Here is a 9,253-nt window from a genome sequence, read left to right as displayed (position 1 = left end):
CTTTCATTCTGTAGCGGCTCATTAAATGAGAATTGCATGCTCTGAAGATGTGACATTAGACGCTGGTTTACACAGCACTCCTTTTAAACTAAGAACTGCCTGCAGATTATAATTACAGCAATGAGAAGCACATGTCACAAAGCATGTCACCTATATGCGGACAGCCAGTAGATTGAAAACCTCTGATGTATTGGCAGTTGGCATATGGGTGAAATGCATAGTCCCGTGTGGCACCCATTATTGCAATTAAAAATGGCATACAGTTCTTCAGTGGAAAACAGCACTGTGTAGATCCACCCTGAGGCCGGGGCCCCACAGGACGGAAACTCTGCAGGAAAAATTGCAGCGTTTTACAGTAAAGCAAAGTAGATTCTAGTGAATCCCATGCCCAATTTGTGTTAAAATCCGGTGTGCGGACACGCCATGATTTCCAAAACCTGATTGGTTTTGGAAATTGCAGCATGTCCATTAAACCTACGGAAACACTGGTGATTTCCCCATAGGTATAATTGTAACAGAATGTCCGTGGAGGAAAACTCTGCGTACTTTCTGTTTAAAGCGCTGCCAGTAAAACCGCGATGTGTTGCTGCTATTTTTCCCGCAGTGCTTTATTGCTGCCTTACATCCTGTGGGGCCTTCACCTTAAGAAGTCTGTTGTCTGCAGAGTTTATCGCATATGTAGTAATGAAGCAATCGGTTAGCGCTGAATATATTCTTTATTCTGATGGAGGAAGCATAATGATTGCCATTCCTTTGCACCAGCACTAGATGGCAGCATCACCACATCTGTTGGCGCTCCTTGCCCCCATTACGATGCTGCCTTTTCTTTCTCCTATAGGAGGTGAGAATAGAAGAGAAAGCTGGAAATAAATGGAGGTCAGCCGCTTCGAAGGTTCAATTCACACACGGTCGTTTGTGTTAAAAGAAACATCTCCATTTACTATCTGCTGTAAACAGATTGGCTGCAACAATGGACGGCTTAAGAAGTTCTTTTTATATGTTGTATTTTTCTTTATAAATTCTGAAGCGACATCTATCTGTGTGTTTGGAAGCGGTTGAGGTCAAGAAGAGAATAAAAGATTCCAGATACTTCTGACGTCCTCCTAGATGCTGCTGTTGTTATTATTTTTAATTAGCGCAGCGACAGAGCTATTGACTCATCTATTGAACGCTTCTTTCCTTCTTCTTTATCGTGTTTCTCTGGTGGCTGAAGGAGCTCAGGAACGTGAGACTCTTGAGTGATAGATCTCTTGGCACAATTCTGGTCACACAGGAACATGACAGAGAGACGGGAACAAAGTAAAACATGTTTATTTCATTCATGTGACTTTCTGAGGCCTGGGTGTAACTGATGTAGGGGTACATTGTGTATGGGGCATGGGGAGCAAAAATCAGAACAGGAGTGGTTGGGGTTGTCCAGAATGAATTAATGATTAGCGGTCCTTTTCTTTTTGTTGTTTTTTCCCTGCTCTTGCTCATGACCTGAGCGACCACCATAGCGTTTAATACAGCGGAGACCTGATGGCAATGCCTGTGATCATTGCCCGTATTGATCATGGGTTTTAACCCTCCTAAAGCCTTGGTTAAAGATGAGCGAGGTGCTATTCTTCCCACAGGGACGCCACCATTTTGGATAGGGTCTCAATAACCATAACGTCAACTGTCCCTATGGTAGCGGGAACCCTTTTGGACAGCGGGACAGCCTTGCGTTTAGAGTGTTGTTCCAGGCTACCCCCCGCTACATCACGGCTCCAACTCATCCGTGTCGCCCGAGTTTAGTGGTGAAGCAGGAAGCAATCCACTCTCTGCTTCACAATTCGACCGCTGTATCTGCTGATGTAGTGACAGCACTTACATTGTGAATGTTGCTCCCTGCAGCTGCTGAAGGGGTACTTTGTACTGTGGGGCAACTGGAGGTAGACATTATACTGTGAGGTTAACTGGTGATAGTCTTTATAATATATCATCTGAGGGGCCACTGAGGGACAGGTTGGACTGTTGTAGTCCATTCCTTTTGATCTATTACTGTGACAACTGGGAGTCAGTTGAATATTCCCAGGCTTGTCATTACAATGCATTATATTACAGGCTGCGCTAGACAGTCTGTAATAGAAGTATAGGTATATTGCAGTGTTTTAGCATTTCTGTGTATTGAATTAATGATCAGATCTCCTAGGTGACACAAAATGAAAGGAAAAAAGGAAAAATTAAAAAGAAGTGAATTTAGATTACATATAAAAGTAAATAAAGTACATGCACAATACACATGCACATTAAGTATCCCTGTGATTGAAACACCCGGTCTACAAACTTATACATTTTTTTCCCAATATGGTGAACGATCTAGCAGGGAAAAAACTAAATCGAGCTGAACCGCTGTTTTTCACTGTTTTATCTCTCAGACAAATTAGCTTGAAAAATGATCCGTGATCAAAACAATAGACTTTCCCCTACCAAAAAAAATACTTATTGCATATGTCACAATACGGCGACTCTAAAAAAATTTTTTCACAGTTTCGGAGGCTAAGGCCCCATGGGATGACCCGCAGCCAAAAAGCACTGTGGGAAAAACTGGAGCGGCAACACATCACGGTTCTTCCCACAGCACTTTAAACAGAAAGTTTGTGGAGTTTTCCTCTGCGGACTTTCTGTTACAACTATATCTATGGGGAAACCGCCAGCGTTTCCGTAGATATAATTGACATGCTGCGATTTCCAAAACCGTTCCGATTTTCTACCGCAAAGTGGACATGGGATTCGCTTGAATCCCATCCACTTTGCCTGCTCATATTACTAGGTACTGCGTTATGGGGACTGTATAACTTATCATTATTATACACTTGTGAGTGAACAGTTTTGTGGCCACCCCTCGTGTACTGCGGCTGTTACTATTAATGTAGATGTTATTGTTATGGAGACATTGTTACAATCGCCGTCCAATATTAGAAACATTTGAGGTTGTGGGTACATAGTGGTTGGTTCTGTTACAGGGACACTTATAGGGACATATAGGCTACCTCTATGATGGTCACACTGTGGACGTCATTGTTATATAATAATAATTTCTAGACAGATCCCATGTTTTAATATGATGAATATCTAGAAAGCAAGCCTTCTTATTGATTCCTTCCTGGGTGAGGCACTTGACATCATTGTGTGTTTGTAAACCATCCATGATCCATGGAGCAGACACGCTATCCTGGGTAGACTGCAGGTTATTTATGATACATTTATTCTGTGGATCTGGCAAAAAAAGAAAAATCCGATTGATGTTGGGAAAACAATTCCCACTGAACACAATTTAATTTCACTCACTTGGGAGAATTTGATGAATATCTCTCAGCATATAGAACAGGATTTAATGAATGCCCCTTCCCCCCAGGCACAGTGATGCGGTTTATAAGGTGACGGTTTATGTATTGTAATGTGTATCTATTTCATGGTGTCAGGTCCCGAGAGGTGAAACATCGATAACCCGGTTATCCTATCACTGACAGTAAATTGCATTCAGCCGCAGATTTCGCTGCTAACAGTTTCACAATGAAACCTGTGTCGTCTTCGCAGGTCTGAAATGAGAAATATCAATCTTTATAGATAGGAAGATGAATGAATTTGCCACCTAGAGGATAAGGCTGGTACTGCATCAGTAAAGAATATTTACATGCAACAAAATTGCTGCAATAATTTCTGCCACTGAAGATAGGTTCTGTTTCTGTAGAAGATGCAGGATGTTTGCAAGAACCATTTAGATGAATGGGACAGTCACAGAAATCTCTGGAACAAATCAGCTCTGTGTGCACATACCATAACTACACCTAAGCTACATCGTACCTCTATGAGCATGCAGATCAATATATTCATAAGGTCAATCATTTGTACATCACAATAACAACTGCTACTTATTGGAATGGTGACTACTAGACAATTTATCATGAAAATGAAAGAGTTGTCACTGCTCCGCCCACTGTCGATTGTGTCATTGAATATTAATACATTATGTCCAATAAAAATAATGCAAAAACAGAGCCATAGGAATATCTGCTACAATGCCACAGAGGAGCTAATGTACTAAAAAGTGCTGAAAAGGTTTTCTGATGAGCAAAACCATACTTAAATTTGTAGACCGTTAAAAGATAAACATTTTTGCAATTATAAATAATTAAGAATTTAGCAGAGCTGGGAGATTTGCTCTATTCATTTTAGTGGTGGCAGCTTTGTCTTGAATGTGCCAATGGATATGACCAGTAACTTCAGGGTCTGAAAAGACCCCTAAGTATAATAATAGTTCGAGGGTGGGCAACTGTGGGGCATAATAGAGGTTGCAGGGTCCACTGTGGCCCCTGTAACCTCTCCTATGCCCCACAGCAGCCCCTGCAACATCTATTATGCCCCAAAGTGGCCCCCTGCAACCTCTATTATGCCTTACAGTCTATTTTGCCATAATAGACGTTGCAGGGGTCACTGTGGGACGTAATATATAGGGGTTCAGGTGCGTGGAGAAGTGAGAAGTCAAAGATGTCTGTGTTGCAAACTTTACAGAGTCAAGTCACAGCTGGAGGAAGTGGTCATGGCAATCCAAAGGCAAGAGCCTGGAAAAGTGGGCAGAGCTCTCCTGTAAGTAACAAAACCTGCGCTGTATTCACTTTAATGTTACCACTAGCTCTCCTGATCATTTGATCGTCCGCCTCAGGCAGCAGAGAGGCTAGGTTCACCACTGACCATGAATGCAGGAACTTTCTATGGCTTGGCACTTGTCAGCCATTATGCCTTTATTGTGAGTGGGTTATCTTCTGTTGCAAGTAGCATCCAGGTGATAACCTGTCCACAATAAGAAAATCATTACCTCCTTTTCCACCAGGCAATGCCCTCAAAGGTGGCTCCCAGGCTTTCACTCACCCCCAACCAATCTTTGTTACGGGAATGGCAAAATAATTTCACATGGCATCTCTCTATCAGTGTAGAGTGACACCACCTGCACCTCACGCTTATGGACTTTTGGCTCACTTGAGTCCTCCATATCCTTCATAACACATGCCCTCCTTATTTAGCATGTCATGCAACTTCTCCATGAACTCTGAATTGATTGAAGGTACAGGATTGTCTCATGTCTCCATTGCTCATGGAATACTTTCTTACTACCAGACCTGAGGCCTTGAGTTGGTCTCCTCAGTCAGTATTCTGCACAAGAGTCCTTGCTCTTCCAATGAGTAGTTGGCTGACTTTACTGAGCCACTGAATCTGTGTCCCATTGATCCTACTGACTACTAAAAGAATATACGGTAGTCAGACTTCCTGCTTGTAAAAAGATAGTAATGTTGCACCCAAGAAATACACTCTGCACACAGGCATCTTGTCATCAGCATTTACTGAGGTAGATGTTCAGCATTGCACAAGTTAACAACATTTACGTACCGGTGGGAAACAGCCAGGATCAACTTGAGCGCTACACACGACAGGAACAGAGCACTTCTTGTAACGTGAGAATGACAGTCCTGTGTTACACACAGCGATTACCCAGTTCTCACAGGGATTTGTTCTCAACACTTACGGTAACTGGTACTTGGGCTCTTAGCGGCTTCAGCAATGCTCAGCTGAGGGATTGCACCTCATTGCTTCAAAGCAGGCTCAGCTATGGGATAGCATTGCATAGATGGATAGCCGGCGTAGTAGCAATGGAAGTTTGGATGGAAGATCCGAGGGCGTGAGAAAAATTTGGGACCAATTTGTGGCTGTGAGTCTAGTTGAAAAGAGATGAAGAACTGGCTTTTCAAAAAAAAGAAAAGAAAAAAAGCAAGCCACCAAAAATGACGATCACTTTATGGGGACAAATATAATATCAAAATGGTGGTATCAACAGTGTGGTATAGCAGAATGTGATGGACCAGGCCGCAGGATGCCTCTGGCTGAGTGGTGGTAGCTGTGGCAATGTGAGTGGCAGTGTGGCATGGAATAATATTGATACATATGATATAATAATTAATATGATACAGATCTTCTCCCTCACTCCTATCTGTGATCATTAATCTGCCTGTAATTGATTACATCTGACTAATCTCTCCTGTCCTCAGATTCTCTAGCTTTATTGCAGTTTGTAAGTTTTTTAGATCCATCACAGATCCTTCCCTACATCCACCATCACTGCAATACCAAGCAGGTTTTCTGGGTCCCCTGGTACGTTTCTTACTGATGCGACCACCACTGATCAGATACTGATGTCATAGCCTACTCAGAGGTCATCAGTATAAACCCATTTAATATTATGACTGATCAGTGTATGTAAACACATACTGTATATGTATGAACAAAACACATAAATAGATACATTTGGATTCCTATTGCTTTATTCTTAAATGAAAGAGGATAGTCTCCACTGATACATTGTAACAAGCTCGTGGCACTCAATAAGACTTTATCTTCTGGGATACTTTCAACAGTAAGCAGAGATGTTGAAAATGGTGAGACATTGACGTAAAATCTCATAGAACTTTGAATGTGCATCCAATGAAGCTTTATTTGCATTAGACTAGACGATTCCTTTAAGACTCCGCTCATCTTGACAGCAGGCTGTGTGAGCAGACGATGTGATTACGGCTTGTCTTCGGTGTATGATAAGCTGCAGTGCTATAGAGAGCTACCCGGCCTCTCTCTATAGATACTTTCCCGGCAGTAATTCTAAAGCAGGCAGCCGCCCAAGAAGTCGAGATAACGGGAGAATGTGCAATTCGTTTTAGATCCAAATCCTGCAGCATCTGATGACCGGAGCTGGGCTCTGCCACTCTGCAGCCTTCGGTGAATTATAGCGCAGAGAGGGCGAGATAACACCCGGATCTCATTTCAGATTACAGCGGCGTTCTGTGTGGTCAGCTCCCTGACAAAGTTTTCCTTGGGCTTCTGCCAAATCAGACAGATTGGTGCCTAACTCATCCCTTGTGTCTTGCTGGACATGGGATATACTAGAAATGGAACCAGATGAGATGTCTTATTTATGCACTAAAAGGAAACGTAACAACTTCTTTTTTATATATATATATACTGCCCCTGAGTACAAGAATATTACCGATATAATATTTCCCTCTATGCGCAAGAATTTGACTGCTATACAGTTGTGGCAAAAAGTTTAGAAACTGATACAAATTTAGTTTTTCAGAAAGTTTGATACTTTAGTGTTTTTAGATCATTTAGGGTCTGTTCACGCGGCTCAAGACTCCCTTCTGATTAGGCCTATTCATCCGGGTTATTCAGGAGCGAAATACAGCGACAGGATGCCGATGCACTGCATTGGCATCGCATTGCGGCTAGCCACGTGAAAAAGCCAGCGGAGGAAAAGGAAGAAGAATTTCCTATTATAACATTGCTCCTTATGTACAAGAATATAACTACTATAACACTGCACAAAACACAATTTAGACAGCACATCCCAATGTGAACAGGTGCAAGTTGCTATGGTAGTAGCATAAATACAATGACTCTACTTGGTCAGTATTCACACTGTAGACCTATTCTGGGTCCAGGAGAGGTACGTTTTAGTGTAGGATCCCATGTGAATGAGGTAGCCTTGTCGTGGCAGATAAACGTTTATAAGTTTGATCAATCATATATGAAGAAACTGAAATATATATGTATAGAAAGTAACTAATAGTAGTAAATTTGTATGTGTACTGTATATAACAAATAGCAACAATACTACATTTTTAGCTCTATTTATATAGGTCATGGTGCTGTTAACAGAATGCTAGTGTACTTTTTGTATACGGTTATATGGAAATGAATATATAACCTCTATAATACAGCTCCCTGTGTACAAGAATATAACTAATGTAATACAGCTTCCTGTGTGCAAGAATATAACCTCTATAATACAGCTTCCTGTGTGCAAGAAAATACCGTATTTTTCGGACTATAAGCCGTATTTTTCGCACTGGACTATAAGACGCACCCAGGTTTTAGAGGAGAAAAATAGGGAAAAAAAATTTTCAGGCAAAAAATGGTAAAATATTTAATGTATGGGAGTTGTAGTTTTGGAACAGCTGCAAGGCCACATTGACAGGTGACCCTGCAGCTGTACGGGGATGTATAGGGCGTTTTTTTTGTGGGGCCAGGTGTACTTTTTAGTTATTCCATTTTGGGAAATGTTTATTGCTTAGATCACCTTTTATTTAACCCCTTCCCGCCGATGGCATTTTTTGATTTTCGTTTTTCGTTTTTGACTCCCCTCCTTCAAAACCCCATAACTTTTTTATTTCTCCACTCCCAGAGCCAAATGAGGTCTTAATTTTTGCGGGACAAATTTTTCTTCATGATGCTACCATTAATTATTCTATATAATGTACTGGGAAGCAGGAAAAAAATTCAGAATGGGGTGGATTTGAAGAAAAAATGCATTTCTGTGACTTTCATACGGGCTTTGGTTTTACGGCGTTCACTGTGCAGCCAAAATGACATGTCCCCTATATTCTGTGTTTCGGTACGGTTCCAGGGATACCAAATTTATATGGTTTTATTTACATTTTGACCCCTAAAAAAAATTCCAAAACTGTGTTAAAAATTTTTTTTTCTAAAAGTCGCCATATTCCGACGGCCGTAACTTTTTTATACGTAAGTGTACGGGGATGCATAGGGCGTCTTTTTTTGCGGGGCCGGGTGTACTTTTTAGTTCTACTATTTTCGGGAAATGTTATTGCTTTGATCACTTTTTATTCAAATTTTTATCAGAATCAAAACTGTGAAAAAACGGCGGTTTGGCACTTTCGACTATTTTTCCCGCTACGGCGTTTACTGAACAGGAAAAATATTTTTATAGATTTGTAGAGCGGGCGATTTCAGACGCGGGGATACCTAACATGTATATGTTTCACATTTTTAACATTTTTTTTTTTTTTTTTGCATTTATTAGACTCCCTAGGGGTGTTGAACCCCAGGGGGTCTGATCACTAATGCAATGCATTACAATGCTAATGCATTGCAATGCATTGCAAAAAAGCATCCTTTCTTTTGTAGGCTGCATAGACCAGCCTGCAAAAGAGAGGATTTGCAGACAAGCCTGGGAGCCTGTACAAGGCTCCCGGCTGTCATGGCAATGGGACGTCAGCCCTGGAGCATGCTCCAGGAGCCGGCGATCCCGGCCAAAATGGCGGCGCCCATGCGCCGCCGGGAAAATGGCGCCTCCGTCGCCTTTGATCGCAGCGCCGGAGGTTGTAATGCCTCTGATCGGTCCGGGGACCGATCAGAGGCATTAAAGCCGGTTGGCTACTGC

This window comes from Leptodactylus fuscus, chromosome 7 (genome assembly GCF_031893055.1).
Source record: "Leptodactylus fuscus isolate aLepFus1 chromosome 7, aLepFus1.hap2, whole genome shotgun sequence".
Lineage (NCBI taxonomy): Eukaryota > Metazoa > Chordata > Amphibia > Anura > Leptodactylidae > Leptodactylus > Leptodactylus fuscus.
This window is presented reverse-complemented; position numbering follows the sequence as displayed.